The sequence below is a fragment of the Sinohyriopsis cumingii genome, chromosome 10 (assembly GCF_028554795.1).
Source record: "Sinohyriopsis cumingii isolate HCF-2022 chromosome 10, ASM2855479v2, whole genome shotgun sequence".
NCBI lineage: Eukaryota > Metazoa > Mollusca > Bivalvia > Unionida > Unionidae > Sinohyriopsis > Sinohyriopsis cumingii.
The window spans coordinates 118,230,694-118,252,375 of record NC_142970.1 but is presented as its reverse complement, the minus strand read 5'-3'; the positions used below and the strand labels follow the sequence as shown (position 1 = coordinate 118,252,375).

The following is a 21,682-nucleotide window of genomic DNA, read 5'->3' as shown; positions in this document are numbered from 1 at the left end:
CAATTTGTTTATATTAAGAAACATCAGCCTTCATCAATAGAGTTAGAAAGTCTGACATTATAATTTGTTTTCTTTCAGCATCAAATGGATATAAGGACGACATCTCATTTTCTGCAACTTTGTCTGAAAACAAGGTCTTCCAACAAGGTTCCACCATCTTGTATGACAAAGTTTTACTGAACCGAGGCAATGGATATAATATTTATGGAGGAATTTTTACGGCCCTGTCCATGGAATTTACATTTTCCATTTTTTCTCCCTGGCTGATAAAGACTCCGAAATATGGCAGGAATTATATCATAACAACGACTACGTGTGTGCACTTTATGGGCGTACACCCTCGGAGTTTGCAGCGGCCGGAAACACCGCCATTGTGCACCTGAGATCCGGGGATATTGTGCAGATAAAAGAAAGGCAGAACAATACAGTGTATGGGCAACAAGATCAGCTCTACAGCACATTCTCTGGTGCCCTAATAATCAGAGAGTCACCAAACATACCGCGTAAGTTGATTTGTTTAATAATAAAAGTGAAAAGAAAATATATAATATAGAAGACAAATCCTTTTCAATATCCACAATTCTGTATTTGATCTTGTCTGGAATACTGAGTGACCTTCATATGGTAGTAAAGTCATCACTTTCTGCATATAATGAAGCTTGATGTTCTAACAATATTTTCATGGATTACAAATTAAAATGTGGTATTTCAAACGATTGCTTTAGCAGCAGAGGGGGCGAATCGGACATTTTGTCCAATCGTTATTTTGCTTAATTATTACTTTCTGCAACTCAACGATCTAGTGTCGTCAGCGCCTGGTAAAAAAAAAACGACGACGTCGTTGGGGGATCGTCCAAACGTCATTTGGTTTAATTAACACCTTCTGCGCGTCGATCCCCAGCGTCGTCAGCGTCCGGTAAGCACATCGACGACCGCGTCGATGTCATCGCCCCCTCTGCTGCTAAGAAGTTATTTACAATGATCTTACAAACAGAGTGATCACTAACTCCTCCTCCTGTAGATCAATTAGGTTATTTGACTGATCGGTGAGTTTAAAATTAATTCTCGTTAAAAACCGATCATGGCATCGCATATAGACCGGATTAATCGGATTCTCAACGATTAAAAATCCCGGAGGGGCTGTTGGTGAAAATGAATAAAGGATATATCCCTGTTGAGCTTGATTTGATTGATTGGTATCTACCTGGTAACTCCCTTCGATAACATCACACACTAGATTGATTGCTATCACCGATGCGATATTTACGTTGTATGGAGCAATATGCATACCATCATCCCCGTTATCGTGTCTGAGGATATAAGTTGATGGACTGAGAAAATCATTAAGAGACTTTCTTAGTTCTGGCGCGTTGTATCCTGGAAACTTGAAATCGGGTAAATCGGCTTCTGTGATATTATACCCGGTTAGGAATTTTTGTTTATTATCATCGCTGCTATCGGATATTGTCTTAACGATTCGCTCATTAATATATTCCATGTCTGATATAAGTTGATTTAACACCTCAACGTGTTTTCGTGCTTTTGTTTTCCGTAGCTGTTCTAGTTGTGATTGGTAATTACGATTAATCTCGGCAAACGCACCAGTGATATCATCTAAACGAACTGTGACCTTGGCTGACAATTCAGGAGTTTTCTTATACGGAAAAAACCATTGCATGGTATTCCTGTCTTGAAATATAAACTCGCTGGGTAATAACGTGTTTCTTATAATAGACAAATCATTCAGATAACTGGGATTAATCTCATGATACGATTGCACATTTGTGTGCAAATCCGCGGGTGGATTCTTAGGCCATCCTAGTATGGTTCTTATTGAACTGTTATAAATATCAACCATATACCCCGGTGTGCTTATTTCAATCGTCGATGATAACGTCGGTTCATGAACCGTAATAGCGATTTTTGATTCCTTTCCTGTGATCGATTTTATTCTGCGTTGAAATTCTTTATTGATTTGCTCTATTTGGTATGACCCAGTTGGTATTGTAACCTCCTCCCAGTCTGGGGTCCCATCGGGTTTATTTTTCCGTGCAAAAACCAGCGAGTTATTAGGTTGTTGTCCGTTAAATGCGTCCGCTCGAATATTAGGCCAACTGTGATATACTCGCAATTTTGCCAGCGCTATTTCCTTTACTGGAACCGGTGATGGGAAGTTCACACTGAATTCGGGTTTCGTTGATGTTATCGATATCATACTTGTTTGTACCGGAGTGGTGTTCTCCGCGATCCGCTGAAGTAATTGAGACCCTTCGGGGTTCAGCGACATTATTATTATTCGTTGTTTTTAGTGTCTAATTTTAACAACCAGGTGGTTTCGGCTTCCAGTTGAAAATCCTCGATTTTTGACATCGCGGAGCTATACAACTGGACCATCGTGGAGAATTCAACATCGGATACGAACAAATTATCAATCGATAACGAGATCAACCCGGATAATTTCGAGTATGCGTCGGATACTATTTGATGTTTTACTGTATACTCGTTGAGTTTTTTCTGAAAACACGATGATATCTTCCTAGTGATTGCGTTGGCGATTCCAGCAACTGTTGTCATCGCGGAGACAGCGATTGGAACAGCGATCGGGGCTATCGTGGTCACCGTGGATAAAATAACACCGGTACCGGCCACTATACCCGACACCGAGTACACGACCGCGTCGATGGCGGTTATTTTTCGGCGGTATTTTTTTATTTTTGCACGGTATTGTTCGGAAAGCGTTTTCAAGTTCGCGGAAAATTCTTTTGCGGTATCGAATCGATATTGATGTGACGTCGGTGATACCTCTGATTCAATTTCCTTGGTGGTCATTTTTATTTTAAAAGAGCTAGTGTTTTTAATTACTTAGATTCGCTACAAATTCCACATACCATGTAATGTTTGCCCTGGTTAAATTTCCATCAACGGCATAAATTGTAAACGGTTCAGTTGCGTCCTTGTCTATAATTGTTGATATTGTATTGTTAAACCCGGATGAACTCGACGATAATATATTAAACTGCATCATTGAAACCAGTGTCAGTCGATAAATGCCCTTAACAGTTGCGGTGATATTTACTGTATTCTGTGTAGGAGTCCAATCGAATGATCCATGCCGAATTGTGTATACTGTGTTGATGATGTTCTCATGAGGGGTTTTTATTTTTTCGAGTTGCTCTGCCATTCTCGGTAGTCTGTCTTTAATCGCTTCAACATCAGTTATAACTATTCCTACTCCCCGCCAACTCGCGTCTATATTATTCTTGTTCGCTGCAACATTAGTTTTGATTATTTCTATTTCCCGTGTATTCTCGGTCATACTTTTTTTGTTTGCTGCAACATCAAGTTTGATTGTTCCTATTTCATATGTATGCACGTCTATACCTTTTTTGTTCGCTGCAACATCAGTTTTGATTAATCCTATTCCCCGCCAATACGCGTCTATATTTTTTTTGTTCGCTTCAATATCAGTTTTGATTGTTCCTATTTCCTGTGTATGCGTGTCCATATTATTTATGATCGTTGTAACATCAGTTTTGATTGTTTCTATTTTCCGTCCATGCGAGTCTACATTATTTATGATCGTTGCAACATTAGCGCCGATTATTTCTATTTCCCGTTCATGCGCGTCTACACTCCTTTTGTTTGTTGCAACATCAGTTTTGATTGTTTTTATTTCCTGTCCATACGCAGTGATATCATTTATAGTTATTGTAATCTCATCCGGCTTGGTATTTTTTTTACCAAAGAATTTATCAAAGTTGTCATCGATCCTGTTAACATTTTTTCGCAACGGGGGTAAATTGGCCGACATCTCCATAAGATCCGAAATAGCATTTTTTATTTTTACAAGATTTGGTTCGTCTGCCGTCGTGGATCCCCGAAAAAATCTTTCGACAATGTGTTGCACATCGTCGAAATGCGATAGCGTCAACACGATCCGTTCTTCATATAATTTAATTTCACTACGTAAACCCTTTAACGAATTTGACATGGTTATATAATTGTCGCCAAGTGTACTTATTTTTCCATTTATCGTCAAGATGGATTCACCCGGTTTGATTCGTCCGTCGCTGGTATACAGCGCGATAGTGTCCTCGGCGGCATCGCGCTGTCGTATTAAAACATCATCCAGTGACACATTACTGGATTTCAATTTACCCTGGCGGTCTTGAAATACAACTATTTCATCTGGGTCAACACTGGTTAAATTCAACGTATCAGCGATTTCATCCTCAATTAGTTTTTTTATGTCATCGGTGGCGGGCGTTTCCGTGGGCTTTTTCAGCGCCGAAACCGGTCGTCCCCAAATATCAATCATTATTATTGTAAATGTTATTCTCTAAAATCCGTTGAGCTTCTACGACTCCACTAGTGTATTCGTTTACAACCACATGAGGTGGTTTTCGCGATGATGAAATCGCCGCAAGTACGTTTAATACCTCGCGGCCACATATCGGTGGGTCACTTAATTGCTGTGTTGGCAGCGTGGAATAAAAAACCCGGGCTGAACACGCCCGGGCTGAACACACCCGGATATACCGCATAAACTCTTTTGGCGGAGCTAACCCGTATGAATCAAAATAGACGATCGCACGCGGATCAATCGCGTATGCAACCCAATGAGTTCCCGCTCCGGAGGACCCATCGAGGTTAATTATGCCGGTTTCAATATTCCTTGGTGCCGCCGGTAATTGATCCCTCATAAAAACACCTCTGAAGTTTTTTATCGCTAGTGCGTTTGCGGCGTCTATTAAATCAAAATTAGACATGGGAGTCATTAAACGGTTCCCGGTAGTCTTAGACCCTTTCCCGAGTACCATGAATACGGGGTTCCCGGTAGTCTTAGACCCTTTCCGGCCACGGGTCGTTTTTTTTTGTAGCCTTTCCCGGTTGCCTTCTTCAATGCCATCCCCGCCGCGGTACCAACGGCTCCTAACGCCGCCGCCTTAGCCACTGCTGGTGCGGCCGCGGCAATCAATGCCGGAATCGCAGCTAACAGCGGAAATATCTCACCGGTCTTTTCCATGTTTTTAATCGCTGCGGCTGAAAAATCTATTTGAACACCCTTTTTATTCTTCATCGCATCATTGAAATGTTTTATTTGACGCGCCGTCAACGATATCTTATGATTACCACCCGCCATCTGTGACGGCTTCAGCGTTATTGTGGTCCCGCATTGTTTAGCCGACTTTGATCGTAATTTCTTGACTTGACCATCAGTCAACTCTACACTGACGACACTATACGACATTTTATTGTAAACGCGTTTTGTGCTTTCAATTACATGTTTTCCACTGGCGCATCAACGATTCTCATTCGTCCACCAACGCCTTCTAGCAGCATTGATTTATCGCTGAGAATGACAGCAACCGCTCTGTAATTAACACCAGCTGGGGCTATACGAGCTCTGAAGTGTATATCAACGACGGATTGTCTCGTTAAATCAAGATGTTCCAACGAAAAGTAATAAATCGGATACAGGTTTTTAAAATCAAGTTGTGATATTTGCAAACCAGTGTCGACGTTTTGATCACGACCCATATATGACAGCAATCGATGATACACACGTGCGATATGGTTGTTGTCGTAATTAAGCTGTATATCCTCGGATGGTTCCTGTTGTCCGTTTATTCTCAGCGAAACATCCCTGACTCCTAATTGATCAAATATCATATGGCTGCGTTCTTGACTGCCCAATCGTTCCCTATTCTGTAGCGCTATGAATATATGACGCGGGGCTGAAACACCTTGTTTTGATGCCAGGTGCCATGTAAACGTATCGGCGACGTTATCCTCTTTAGCATCAGTTGTTACCGCTAGCCAACTCAACAACGATTTTCCCCCCTGTTCCATAAATGCTAACAATCGTGCTTCCGTGGTAACTGATGGAGTCAGCACCGGCATCCACAATGCCATTTTAGTTAAAATGACTTTACCGGCAGCGACGCCAGCAGCACGCCATATTGCATTGTTATCATCGCCCCTTCGCGTCAGCGCGATTGTATGCTTAGCCCCATAGACAACTTTTCTAACATTTCTGCAGAATCCAAATATGTGATGGAGTGGAATCGCGCATGAAAACTGTCGGCGTGGTCCTTGCAACATTCCTACTCGTGCTGCGAATCCTAGATTGTAATCATTGTTGGTGCTTTTTATAATATTGAAATTAGCGCCTGGTCTTGCTCTGCGGTCTGGATTGGCTGCTTCAGCTTGATTAGGAACTGAAGTATCTTTTTCCACCAGCACGTTAATGTACTGAATATGATCAGCGTTATTAGTGGTGTCCTTTGCGAACATTATAGATGGACCCGCCGATCTTGTATAATCATCCGAGTATCTCGCCAACCCAATTATCGTCGTTGCAACATCAACCTCGCGTTCTATTGATTCAATTTCTCGCCCGTCAATAAGATATCTGGCGCTCTCAAATAACGCCATGATACCGTTGTTGACGAAGCCAACTCGAACACGATGGTCATCTGCGTATGGTGCATTATCGGCGGCATTTGTCACGAGTTCTCCCTCGATTTCGATAAACGCTTCACACGGCAGAAAATATTTACTGGTATCTTGGACTTGAAGTTCAATTCGCGATCGTAGGTCAGGTTGCGCTGCATAATAAGAATAATATTGATAGTCACGGACAGAATCATCCCTGTGCACTGGGGCGTCCATATCAAACGCGGGATCAGCGGTACGCGCAAACATTTTATTATTTATCATGTTGATGTTTTCAATTGCGATTTTTTCGTCGTAAATTCTTTGAATTTAAACCACTTCCCGCTATCGCGTTCATGAGCGCGTTGGTTGCCGCATCGGCGGATGGCTCAGCCATTGATGGCTTCGTCGCCAACGACTGAGTCGTCGCCAACGACTCTAGTTTTTCTTCCACGGCGTTATTTATTACTTTACTGACATTTGCAGGCATCACTGTCGTTGATGGCATTACCGGTGGTTTCTGTTTTTTTCTCCTGGATTTCACCAATGACATTAGTTTGTCTCGTGCGGCAGAAAACGCCCTTCCGGCAACATCTCCAATAGCGCCGATTCCCTTATCACGAATAACATCAATAGCCTTCATTCCTAATTGTTTGGCTAACGGCGCCACTTTTGGAGCCATTCTTGTAAATAACCCCGCAATGGTGCTACCGAGACCATCTCCATAGTACGCGCGGTAAACAGGCAATCGCGAGTTTACCACGTAGACGAGTACTGGTTTATCATGGTTGTAGTGTATGATCATCCTTATTAAAAACACCAGTTTTCCAATTAATCATCCACGAGTTCGTCTATGAGCGTTCGATATGCATTAATGTCCATAATACCGCCTGCAAATAACCGCTTGCAAATATCAGCGGCTTCATTGATTATTTCCGGAGAGTTATTTCCGGCTCGTTTTCCTCCAATTAGTACCTCTAGCCGTGATATATCACTGAGAACACTACCAGGACAGGTAACGCCGTAGGATTCTTTACCAACAGGGTATCCTTTTCCTTTTTTTGGTGTTATACTCTTAACTTCCTTGTGGAATTTATCGTAATCGGGATCACCACGATGTGGTAATGCTTCTTTATGTTTACTCGCTAAATACACTATTCTTGCCCAGTCCTTTAACGACTTTATATTTTTCTCGTAACCGCTATTGATATGCTTCTTATCTCGTATGCTCTTAGCAAAATTGTTGGCAGCAAAATTAATTAATTCTTCCCTGCTGCTGAAGCCTCTAATTTCATCTATTGTGCTCTTCTTTAGTACAATACGGGGTATATTCCCCTCTTTTTCTTCCGGTATTTCTTCTTCTGGTATTTCCTCTTCTGGTATTTCTTCTTCCGGTTCTTTCGCAGTAGCACCTAGTTCTTCTTCATCGGCCATTGTAACATAGGGTTCTTGTGGTTCGGTTATAGCGAGTGGTGGCGGCCTCCGTGTTGTAGCAGCCGCTATTTTTGCAGGAAGTGTTTCTAAAGACCTTTTTGTTTGTTCGGTCTGAGCCGCTATCTTTTCAAGCGCACCAAGAACGGGTACAGTTGCCGCCGTAACATCTTTGGTCGCTTTAGTTACCGGGGCAAAGAGTTGTTCGCTTCCAACAGTAAAATCGGTTTGTAGTTGCTGCCGCGTTTGAAGTTGTTCTCGGACCCTGTCTCGTAACGGTATAAACTTTTTAAGCGCTGCTAGCCGCTCTCTGGCTAGCCGAGTAGTAAGTGATTCGCCTACCATTATTGCAATTGCGAAGCAATTTCTAATTTCTCGCCGGAGTTTTCGTCTATAATCCTTCTAATGTTTTTGATCTTACTAGAAATCTCCCGGCGTCGTTCATAAACACGTCCGAGTTTTTTTCGTATTATTTCAACGGCAGTAAATAGTCCAATGAATGCATTTGCGTCATTGTGGTACAGGTTCTCATTAATCGTATGTTGTAATCGTTTTATAAAAAAGTACTCGCGGGCCAGGGTAAAACGCCCCCGTTTCGACTGTTCGTTAATAATCTCATAATCGGATAATATTTTTTCACTGTCGAGACCATCAGATAATTCAATTCCTTGATTTTTTAATTTTGAAATCTCAGTTAATATATTATTGATGTCTTCGATATTCATTATTCTTATAAAACATCTTGTTTTTAAATAAAAAAAAATGAAAACCCCGTGTATCAATTCCGAGGTGTTCATACTTTGTTTTCTTCCGGAACGGACAATTTATTGTCAGCGCCGGTGGCCTTGTCAGCGCCATAGGCGCCGGTGACTTCGTCACTCGCTGATATTTACATATGAAAATCGAATTCTGTGTCCGGTCCTTTTTGAGATCGCTGTTTGATATACTCGTTCTGCAACAAATCGTACTGAGGCCCTACAAATGTCGAAATATTTTCCTGCCGCATGCATGGAGTGAAATGTTTTTTCCTCGTGCGTTGATGTATTAAACGATTTGACACCTCTTGCTTGATTTGAACACTTACCAGTTTGGCCTTTTTTAATATTTTCGCTCTGAGAGATAGCTTGCAGATTACACAGTCTGTTATCTTGACAATTAGAATTAATGTGATCAATAACGAGGCCATCTTTGATCAATCCGTTAAACGCTTCATATACCACCCTGTGAACAAAATACGTCTTCTTTCCAGCACTAAATTGCAAATACCCCCGATTATTCACGGTACCAACCGGCTTCTTCAGTTTGCGGTTTCTAACAATGCCGTCGCGAGATGCCTCGTAACTGACGAGCACAGGATGCGGCTGAAATTCTTGGTCCATTTGTATAATAATACTACTTGTCTAATTTATTATTTGGTTTAATTATGAATCTTTCAACGTAGTCTTGGGGGGTTTTGATGACGAAGTCTGCGGTAGGGTCAATGACGGCGTTTTTTATTCGTTTATCGTAATAACGCTTTAACTCTCTGTATCGCTTTCCGCCACAATTAATACATAACTGTGATTTTCCTCTTACACCGACGTGGCAAACCAAGCACGGGAGAGGGCCAAGAGAACCATTACGAACGCTTTGTAAATGATACCCGCAGAATTCACCTCTACATGATTTATTGCACGGGGTTGTCGACCCAATCATCAACCATTTGCAGTGATTCATTATACTATATTCTTTCATTTAAATACTTGTTTTAATTATATGGATGAGTTTGAGAGATTAGCAGTAATTAAGCCCTGGAAAAATATTAAGTTCAATCTCGATAGAGTCCTCAAGGACACACCAAAAGCGTTAATAAACGATAAAACCCTGTTGAATAAAATACGCGATTGTATCAATGAATTCAAGCGTGATGGCGCATCTCACAGTTGGTCAACATTTCGAATTGATGGCATTGTTGATGCTACCATGAACGACAACCGCGCAGCAACGATAATATCACAACTTGACGGTAAAAGATATTTCTTCAGAGTAAAATTCATTGTCCGGGTGAAATCAGGCGATTGGATCATACGTGATAAATTTGAACCGGTTCTCAGCGACAAGAAAACAGTCATTGTCAGCCGCGACTCCAAGCCGGGGTTGTTAACCGGAATTGACAGACCATACTATGAACGAGCGTATCCTGAAACAGCAGTTGTTTATGGAATATACCCGTTAAATAAGAAACCTGATATCGGAAAACTAAAACCGATGAAACAGTCAACTGGGATAAATTGTGTAGCAGAACGAGTAATAGAGCATTTTACAAATGCGTGTCGAGGAAACAAATTGACTGATTTACGACGTAGCAAAATCAACCAGTGGGAACTAACCGTAAAAGAGCGTGGAGCGACCATCAGCGACATAGCGAGATTAGAAACATCGCTGAGATTTCCAATAACCGTTACAACGATAACCGGTGAAGTATTATACGAATCAAAGTATAAATCGAAGGGAGCCCCAATCAAAATTATTGATCATAACGAACACGCATGGACGCCCGCGATCACAATATTTCCACGGGATAGAACAGTAAAGTATATACCCGAAGAATTCCTGGGAGAACAATTCTCCAAGGACGGTTTTCTCGCGGAGAGGAAACTATTTGATGCTATTGCCTACTTGTGTAAAAACGACCCTGTATCAGTGTGGTTACTTCGCAGCGCTGAAAACGATGCGGATACCTTTGATCAGTTTGTAAGACCAAACGGCGAATTATATCGTACTGAAGCATTTCACAACAGGATGAAAAAAACCGCCATGGAATTTGAAGAGCATGATGAACAACTGCTAACAAATTGTTTTACGATTCCATCGGTTGTAGCTCATGTTGCAGCAAGGAAAAATGCGTGGAGACCAACGCGCAAGGAATTTTTACCAGATGTACAATCCAGTTGTTTGGAATACTATCACGGTGGACTATGGAACACTGAATACAACCGCGACGATATGATTTCCGTTGATATGGTTGCCTGTTATCCAGCGAGTTTTCTCGGGTATGGATCCGCCGCTGAGTATTTCAAACGATTTGGACACCCCAGTCATGAAATGACTCGTGTTGCTATTAATGGACCACTGCCTGATTTTGATTTAACGGGATTCGCTCGCATAGTATCATTTGAATTCGCGGCAGGACTCCATCGCTGTTGCTATATTTGGATCGGTAGACACATAGCTGAAAAGAAGTGGTTGCCAATAGCGCTGCTACGGTATATGATTGATTGTAGCATGCTAGTTTCGTTGATTGTCAGTGACGCGATTATATCATACCGGGCGCAGACTGAAGTCTGGTTACCAGAACCAGAGCGTCTAGATAGCATAATTGATGAATCCAGAAAACACATTGATGCCGACGAGGAATATATCATCGAATGGTCCAGGAGGATATTCAACCAACGAAACCACGAGGCAAAAGATCTCGGTAGAAGAATAATTGGTAAGTTTACACAAGGTGGAAAAAACTGCGATTACAAACGATATTGCTCACGGCTGATTATAGATGACGCAGAATATGATTTCGTAATCAAGGACGCAGTGGCGAAAAATAGATACGTGAACTGCAAAACAGCTTTCTTGTCCAATGGAACAAAGTTGGGTACAGTTGTTTCCTACAGCGATGGAGACAGCCCTGCGTATCCACATTTGAGGGCGTCTATGCTGGGTTACGCCGCTATCAATTTATTCTCGATGATAAATAGATTCCCCGATACCGCGGTTAGAGTAGCCGTTGATTCATTTTATATTGACGTAGCGTATAAGGAAAACGTAGCCGAGTTTACTAGTCCGGACGAGAGTTGGGGTACATGGAGAATTAAAGAAGAAATACGACGCGATTATTCCCCGTCAGCAAATGTCATCGTTGAGAACAATTACCTACGCGGTAATAATTTATCAGAATGGTCTAATGCACCATCGTGTTCTGATCCAATTTGTAGACACAAGACGGTTTATTTAAGCGGCTGTGGCGGGTCAGGAAAGACGACTCGGGCAATTGAATTATTTCGAACGCGGGCAAGTATAATCGTGCTTACACCGACCCATAGACTAGCGCGAGAGATAAAACAACGAAATGTTGACGCCGTTACTTATCACAGCTTTTTTCGATACAGCGGCGGTGAGTGGACTCCTGATCGAATGGGGGAAAAATTTATTCCCGACATTATCATCTGGGATGAGATATGTACTGTTTCGTTAGACGTTTTACAAATGTTTCTTGAGTGGTTGCTGCTCGCGAATACAGCGGTAATCATGTGTGGGGATCATGGCCAACCACCACCATTTGTCGGCGAGGTTCCACATGATTGGTTAAGGGGTTTTGTGGACTATTATGAAGAAACCGATACTGATTACCGAGCACTTGATGAACAACTGCGCGATGTTAAAAAACTAATCAGATTACAGCCGGATAGAGTTCAGTGTGAAATAATCCGCGAGGTAATTCCGGAAACGCCGTTGAATGAATTCTGGGAAACATGGAGACCAAACGATTTGATTGTAGCGAGTAGAAAGATAGTCAGAGACACACTTCAGCGGAGGTTGTTTGCGTTGCATAAGGAAAGGTTTCCAACGCGCCCAGTGCCGTTGTGTTATAGACCCGCTGACACACGGCGGCAGAACATTGAAGTTGAAATTCCAGGCCTGACAGCGTCAGGGACAAAAAAACAAATTCTCGTGCTGAATGATATCGTGCTCGTTGATATCGGTGTCGTCGAGGACGCGCTACGTGCTGATAAATCCCCGTGGACGCTAGGATACGCAACAACAATACATTCCTCGCAGGGACTAACCATCACGGACACAATTGTTTGGATAGTTGATAATCGCATCGAATGGTCGAATCTAGTCTATCTTGCAGTGTCCAGAGTACGAAGGATAAATCAGCTTCAAAGAATTGTTATTGACGCAGCCGGTGACGGAGTCACTGACGAAGCCGGCGACAAAGTCACCATCGATGCAAGCGTCATTGATAGAAAACTCTCGGGTTACCGCCAACAGGATAAAAAAAAACAGCGGCGTTTTGATATTGATGCCGAATTAATAATCTCGCTACGACAACAACAGAATAATCACTGCGCGAGTTGCAATTGTATAATGAGTTGGCGTTATTCGGATAAAGACACTCGCCAATTTACCGTGGATAGGATCGATAACAGTCTCGGTCATGTCAAAAACAATGTGAGGTTGACCTGTCTTGAGTGCAATAGACGCAACGGCGCTAGTTAAGACCACGTGGGGGCAATTGAGTATCGTTAGGTATCACTTGTAGTTGCTCTCGTGTAAATCCGCGCTGAGGAGCAGTTGAATCCAGTCTATAGATCGGTGGTCTACCAGTTGATCGTGTTATCGTTGATATGTTATGTGTGGTAACACTCCAAATAGGATCGGTAGCCCTTTTTTTACCGCCTTCAAGCTCTCCTGGTTCATATAGATATCTAACAGTGACATCGCCAAGAATCGGCTTGGAAACGCTATTTATTTTTGATTTTCCGGGTATATACTCGTATTTAATCGCGTCGCTGGGCTTCATGTTGATTGCTCGGGTAATCTCGTTATTTAACGCTGCAATTACACCTGGCAACCTTTTAACCCATTCACGAGATCGTTTTTCTTGGATGAATTCCTTCGCGTATTGATATCCAAATAACCGTTCAGCGAGAGTCCGATTGAATCGTTCAACAATTGCCTGATCACGATGTAGCGCAGTATGACCTCGTCGTATTGCGACGCTATGATGTTTCAGCGTTGATAGAACAGCGCCGCGAAATTCACTACCGGGATCAACTTGTAATAGATTTGGCCAGCGCAGAGGACCTCTTCGATAAATTCTTTCAAACGCAGCGGCTACTTCAGTTGCCGACTTTGTTTTTAACGGCTCCGCTTGTTTGTATCGACTCGCAACATCAACTACGGTTAGCGCGTATTTGTAACCGTTGTCATGCGGCAGAAATAGTATATCAGCCTGATGAACTTCATTAGGTACGCTGACATCAAAGCGCGAGAAGTTGATTTGTTTAGGCGGTGGTAGATAGATTTGCCATATAGCCTGTTTGGATAACCAATTAACCGCAGTGGTCCTTGTTACCTTTGCAGCGCTTGCAAGCTTACCAATTGCGGCCTTCCCCTTCCAGTATCCTCTCGGAGAATAATAGATGGATTCCATGTTGTTATTATAAACGCTAGCGTTTTCAATTACCAGCACCAGAAGCTCCGCTTCCAATCATTAATTTACCTTTCATAGCCGATTTTACCAACCATGAGGCCAATTTTTCTTTGACGGATTTATCAGGAATAGCATTTAACGCGTGAATTAATTTTACGTCCGCGATATGACGCTGTTGCAGATCGCTACTTTTGTAAGCAACATCATGAGCATGACACGCCTTATCGATAGCGTTTATTGGGTACTCACCGGGTTTGGGCTGATTTTGATCATCGAGTCTAATATCTAATCGTGTTCCGGGGCCACAGTAGTTATATCCTGGGAGGTGTTTTTCTCCTGGATACTTTGCCCACGGTGTTCCGGGGAGTTTTGCCAATTTGGCTGCGATGTCACCTCCTCGCTTTTTTTTAAAACATCTCCGGGTCTAATAGAAATAAATCTAAATTTCTTTGTACCGCATTGTACACACTTGCCAGTAAGCGCCGATCTGTTATTTCTTGTCGTAACGGTTGTCATATCATTTGTGCCAGTACGTACTCTACACTTCACACAATATAGATCCATAATTTATGTATAGAGATATGAATATAATTGATTTTTCGGCGACTAAAACAAGAGAACCAGTTAAGCATGTTGCAGCGTTACCAAACTCGATCCGGATGATTATCATCGGACCATCTGGATCCGGCAAGACGCAATTGTTACTCAATTTAATAATGAGATGGATGAAGTGGGATAAGTTGTATTTGGTTGCTCCTAGCGTAGATGATCAACGATGCTACGAGGTGTTGAAAGATTTCAACGAGAATGCATCAGCGATCGCTAAAAAAAATGTTATTGAGTTTATTACGGATATCAATGATGCACCGGGTATTGATGATATTGATGGCGACGTTAACAATCTAGTCGTGTACGATGATGTTATGTTAGACAATCAAAAAAACCCAGCTAGAATATTTTCCAGGGGCAGGCATAAAAACACTGACGTGATATATGTCACTCAACGATACACTCAGATTCCAAAAGTAATTAGAGATAACTGTAATATTCTTGCTGTGTTCAACGGCGTTGATACACACACGCTACGAAATATTTGGCAGACATGGTGCGGCGGTGACATGGACTTTAATACTTTTCGAAACTTTTTTAGTCATGCTCAGTCGACCCCACATGGATTCGTAACGATAAATTTACATGATCCTCGGACACGATATCGTATCGGACTTGACCAAATATTCGGTTAGTTGTAAATAATTTTCATTGTAAATAACCACTTAGCAGCAGAGGGGGCGATGACATCGACGCGGTCGTCGATGTGCTTACCGGACGCTGACGACGCTGGGGATCGACGCGCAGAAGGTGTTAATTAAACCAAATGACGTTTGGACGATCCCCCAACGACGTCGTCGTTTTTTTTTTACCAGGCGCTGACGACACTAGATCGTTGAGTTGCAGAAAGTAATAATTAAGCAAAATAACGATTGGACAAAATGTCCGATTCGCCCCCTCTGCTGCTGCTTTAATGTTACAACTGATGTGGAGGGAAACTTAAATAGCACTGCATATTCTTTCATACGTCTCCTTTTTGCAGTGAGTTCCAGGATGATTGCTTTCTCTGTCGGCCTATCAACAAGTACTGTAGCATCAGCAAACTCGAAAGTTATGTTTGACCAAATCTTCATAAATGTAAAACACACATATAACCAACGAACAGGAGATTTCACAGCTCCAAGAGATGGATTTTATGAGTTCAACGTGCATGCGCTGGGTCAGTCTGGGAGTCCAATTTGGCTTGAATTATTCCATAATTATAAGTAAGTTTCAATATTAGCTTTTTCTTAAAACAAGTAAGAAAATAACAGCAATGACGAATATTACATTGTTATAAGTTACTTGATTTTGACTTCATCATCATCGTTACTATTGCCATCATCGTCATTATCGTGGACAATGTTTATGTTGTCATCACACCACAATTGCTATCAGCATCAGCTGTAGCTGAAATATCAATTGATTTATCTGTATGTGACTACATATTTGTATTAAGAAACGCTACAGAGGAGATTTTACATAGTTAAATTAAGCAATGTTTTTGTATTAATATTTTCACCAGTTTTCTACCACTATGAAATAAAAGTTATACAGTTTCAGTTCCAGTTTTGTGGGATTATGCAATTTACCTTATATATACAGCGGCAGGGGGCAAAAGCACCAGCCGCTGAGAAATAGAAATAACCAAAGGCCTTGTAGGAAAATACTTTAACGCGGACTATGCTGAACCATACTAGTGTTTGAGTCTGTGTTTCCTAAACAAACATCGGTAGTTTGTATTTAATCGTGTACCATGTATATATCTTTGTGGAGATACTTTTGTATGCTTTTTAATGTCAAAACGACAATAAAACAGTAGGGGAGCATACCGTTTATATTGAGAAGTAAATTACCCCTAAACATTTTAGGCAAAATATTTTAGAGCTGGGTCAGCCCATCCAAACCATTTATTGACCATGTGTTTCTGTCCCATACTAAAAATTAGAAGTGACCAAACACAAGAATTTATTAATCGAGTTGATAGATCATTTTAGCATTTAAACCTGTTGATAGATAGTTACCAAACCGTAAACCAATATTTTTTTTAACTGACGCTCCATTTTCTAATTGATAAATTAAATGCAGTAAATGAAAAATCATGTAATTTATGGAAGCCATCCATATTAAAAAGACGGATTAATAAAACTACTTGTGTCAAATCTATGGTTTTTCGTGCACTTAGATACCTGCTGGCGGTTTTGTTCAGAACATTTCTTTTTGCGAGCGATCTTATATTTTGTAAGATACTTCACACGTATTATCATAATGCATCTTAAATGTTTATCTGATATTACTCCTACTGCAATGCGTATGTTCATTAATAAAAGAATAGTGCGAACATCTGGGTCTATTATATTTAATTGATGAGCCATGACGTTTAATATTTAGGAACCTTAACTCATTTACTAATGAACTATGTTGCCAATGTGAATTATGATGTCTGAGGCAAGTTGACCCACTTACAGTTGTGTTTTTCATACTTACTATAATACTTACATTTCATTCTTGCCTCCTTTTATTATTTATGTGTATGTACGTATGCTAAGTTATACCATTCAGCCTTATGTCGTAGCTGTTTTCCTTATGTAATATGGATACACGCAACGTTGGCAATAGTTACCCATCCATTAATTACATTTTTCTTTTTTCGCTTCTGCTTCTATCATACTACATTTTATGCAATTATTACACTTTCTCGTGTGCTATCAAAAATATGCAAAATAATGTTTTCAAATATACCATTAAAAACTAACCATGCAACATAACATTATATGCAGCATACTAAAGCCATTCCTTTTCATACATCTGATTCATAATGAGATCAGTCACAATTTTCCTACATGCACTTACACGTTGCGTCCTCTATTGGCACTTACACGTTGCGTTCTCTATTGGCACTTACACGTTGCGTTCTCTATTGGCACTTACACGTTGCGTTCTCGATTGGCACTTACACGTTGCGTCCTCTATTGGCACTTAAACGTTGCGTTCTCGATTGGCACTTACACGTTGCGTTCTCTATTGGCACTTACACGTTGCGTTCTCGATTGACACTTACACGTTGCGTTCTCTTTTGGCACTTACACGTTGCGTTCTCGATTGGCACTTACACGTTGCGTCCTCTATTGGCACTTTTTAAAGGACAAATCGGATTCTTGTATCAGTTAAAACTTAGTTTGGAGAGGTAATCCGTCTTGAAACTAGGGGTTACACAGAACAATAACGAACCACTTAACAATTAAAAGTTACAACAAATATTTATTTGAACGTTCTGTAACGTTTAGCTCTTAGAAAATTGTAATAAAGTTGCTACTTCGCATTCTGTACCATAAATACGACTATTTCATTTATTTCTTTTTCCTCCTTTATCAGGTATATAGTGTCTTTGTACAGTCTGGTTCCAGAAAGGTATGGATCCACAGGTAATTCTGCAGTCATCCGACTTTACTCTGGTGATGTTGTTTACGTCAAGACACGATACGATAGGAATTCAGCTTTGTACGGCGGTCCCAAGAACATATACTGCACGTTCTCTGGTTACCTTGTCTCGTCCACACCTTAAGGTATATCTATGGTTGGCTGACGAGATAAATATAAGTCTGTTTTGACATACTTTAATATATATTTTGAAATACCAATTGCATTAATTTCCTTGCAAATTTTGTGATATTTTTATAGCTTAGAAATATCAGTGTTTAAAACAAAAATGTTAGTACTCTAAACTTTGTCTCCTGTAAAGGAGATCTCTCTAGAATATTCTGAATTCAAATGACGTTACCTGAAAACATCACTTGGATATTATGACTGGAAGTTTCACATGCATGTACGAAAGAAAATAAAGATAAGAATATTTGTACATTTTTAGATTTGCTATTGCAGAGTAGCAACTAAAACTCTGCTGGAAGCTAACTATATATTAAAAATGAAGTGTCGTATATGTATATATATGCAGACAAATAAATCTTTTAATATTGTTCTTTCTCCTGGATAGTGTTGCTCAGAAAAATGGCACATGAGCTTTTAAACCAAATTATTGTCATCACATACATCTAAGACTAAAATATTTTCGCATTTGTCGGACGAACAAAATTGTTAGATTTTCTAACATTTGTATACATTTACATCTATCCTAATTTTGTGTCGTTGCCATATTTCCCACATCTTTAGCCATCCAATGCGGATGAGCTCGGATGTCACTCCACTCAACTTTTAAAGCCCCAATAACCAATGAACCAATTAAACAAAAGTGGCGGTATTAGGACAGAATTCAATATACTAATTATAGGATGGACAATATTAATATTTTAATATCATAGATAATATATTGTTGTTAATACTTCAACGCATAACGCGCATACATATATCTTAATTAAATTCAATGAAACGCATACTTACAATGTTTCACTTGAGGGCAGCCATTTCACTCTTAAGCATAAAAGGAATTCTCCTGTTAAATGCACAATGAAAATAATTCATATTTCGATAGCTTTGGTAGTATACATACATTTACTGACTTACACATAATATTATTTATATACATATTATTTCGTTATAAATCTATTAAGAAATAGATTAAATTTAGGACTTACACCAATAAAATGAAATTAATATGATATATGTACTGTATTTGTCATCCGGCATATCATCCCTTTATATTCACACATTTTATCACCCTTTATATCCCATCATCACTGCCTGGTTGTATTCAGAGTTTCCTTGCAAACAGGTATCGCGTGTTTATTTGTATTAGAATTACAATAAACTTACTATTCAAAATCATATTTAATATCCTTTTAAAATGGAGCTTTTGATTTTCAAATAAATCAGCTTTCTAATTTTGTTTAAAAAAATAATTAAAAAAGAACTTTGCTTGAAACCTACTGAAAAAATATGTTACATTCACTATTATGTGAATATACCCTAAAACAACATAAGTGACTATATTCCTAATACATTTGCTGTCTATTCAATGTCCGGGATTTCACCTTCTTAAGCACGAATTAATTAAAGAATATATTCTTTTTACCGTTCACTTATCTAAACAGTCCAGTATTTAGTGCGAAAGTGTATTGGCACTTTGTATGTCCAATGACTAATTGAAATAACTAAATACTTTCCAATAATAAATGCACACAATTAAAAGACGGATTCATTCTCATATATTAAAATAGGAAAAAATAATTCAGCTACTCACTATCGTATGTAAAAAACCAAGACGCAATAACATAATCAAGATGAGGGGCTATATTTCATTCTAACTTGCTTACAACGCCTGGTCCTTTAGCAGTCATTCAAGCAGGAATATGGTAGTCTGATTTTCCAAATATAACAAGAAGAAAGCCAATGACCTGAATTCAAATCACATCTAAGTCGTAAACAAGAACCTTCCAGGGTCGAAAGGCTACGTAAACATATTTACTCAAATTTAAGTACAACCATGGATCTATGTAATGTTATTTGCAAGAGTCACCCCCTGCAATATACAATCTGAACAAAAGTGACACACACACAATACAGATGTACATACCACCTCCAAAGTGCGATTCTGACAATAAAGCTTACTTTTCCACATTAGTCAAACATACATACAATTAAACTGCATAGGAATGTGTCTTGTGAATGACACAAACATTATACAAAAAAATCAATATAGTGCGTCTGCAGTAACATTAACTTTTCCCTTAATGTCTCTAATTTTATTGCTGTATTCTGCAGTATTAAACTCTAACCCAACAATTCCTGAATTTTGTCTTACATTGTGTTAGTGAAAGAAACGGAATTGTGATCACTAATTACAACAATCGGATAAGGAGCGGAATTAATATACACTTCATAGTATTGCGAAATCCATGAAGCCAAACATTCATTCTCGATTGTGGAGTAATTTCTCTGGTGCATGTTTAATTTTTTTAGAACAATAGCACACTGTCTGTTCCACCCCATTTTATCTTTATGAATCAATACTCCACTAAACTCTGCATCACTTGCATCAACAGTCATTTTAAATAATCGACAGGAGTCTGGAGCTGGAAAAAAAAACTGGTGCACTCTTACGAATGGCCTTTAATGTATCCATAGCCTCCTGACATTTGTCAGACCAATAAAACTCTGTTTTATAACTCAACAAAATGGTCTGCGATTTATCAATTATGGAACATAAGCCACAATTTTCGATAATATCCATCCATACCAAAAAAATCTATTCAGATTTTTTCTAATAATAATAATTATAATAACAATAATAATAATAATAATAATAATAATAATAATAATGAGGACTTTGTATAGCGTCTAAACTTTAGAAGCTGTAAGCGCTTTACAACATTAGACAACACCTATAACATAAAAAACATATATAATGATATGAGTACAAAAAACAAACACCATGAAATTCGAAAAAATAAAAAAACATGCTCAGAATATTTAAGGTTGGAAACATTATTAGGTCTTTAAGTTTGTTCTTGCAGTCGAAATAAGTGAATTTTAAGAGCACTCTTGAATGGGATCACTGTGTCTTTGTGTCTAAGTTCTGTGGGCAATTCATTCCACGTTGCTGGGCCCTGGTATGCAAAAAACGTTGTCCATATCACTTCGTTGTCATAGTGGGAATAATGAGTATACGGTTGTCAGAAGAGGAGCGTAAGTATCTTGCTGGTGTATACACATGGGTGAGGTCGGAGAAGTATTTTGGACTAGATAGAGCCCGTCAGTGAAACGTAGCACAGAGAGCAAATTCTGTGTTGGATTCTGGATCGAATGGATAGCCAGTGTAGGGTACAGAACAGCGGCGAAGTGTGCTCTGATCGTGGTACTCTAAGTATGATCCGAGCAGCAGTGTTTTGAACATTTTTATAGGCACTGGGAATTCAGAGATAGCCTTGGCCTAAACTCTTGAGGTTCAACTTGACCTTGTCCCACAACATGTCCTATAAATGCAACACAAGCACGGCAATACTCACATTCACTTAAATTATCAAATATCCAAATGTTTCCCAGGTGATCTTTTAAAGATGGCGTTGTAATGGA

At 39.8% G+C, this 21,682-nt stretch overlaps 1 pseudogene across 1 annotated transcript in view; it reads left to right on the top strand.

The window, feature by feature from the left end:
• Nucleotides 1-18,630, top strand: part of LOC149791096 (uncharacterized) — a 31,484-nt pseudogene extending 12,854 nt beyond the window's left edge. Inside the window, exons 4-6 of the transcript XR_016423925.1 lie at nucleotides 79-503; nucleotides 15,657-15,879; nucleotides 18,029-18,630. The product of XR_016423925.1 is annotated as an uncharacterized LOC149791096 (transcript). The remainder of the gene's footprint in view (nucleotides 1-78; nucleotides 504-15,656; nucleotides 15,880-18,028) is intronic.
• Nucleotides 18,631-21,682: the final 3,052 nt, after the last annotated feature.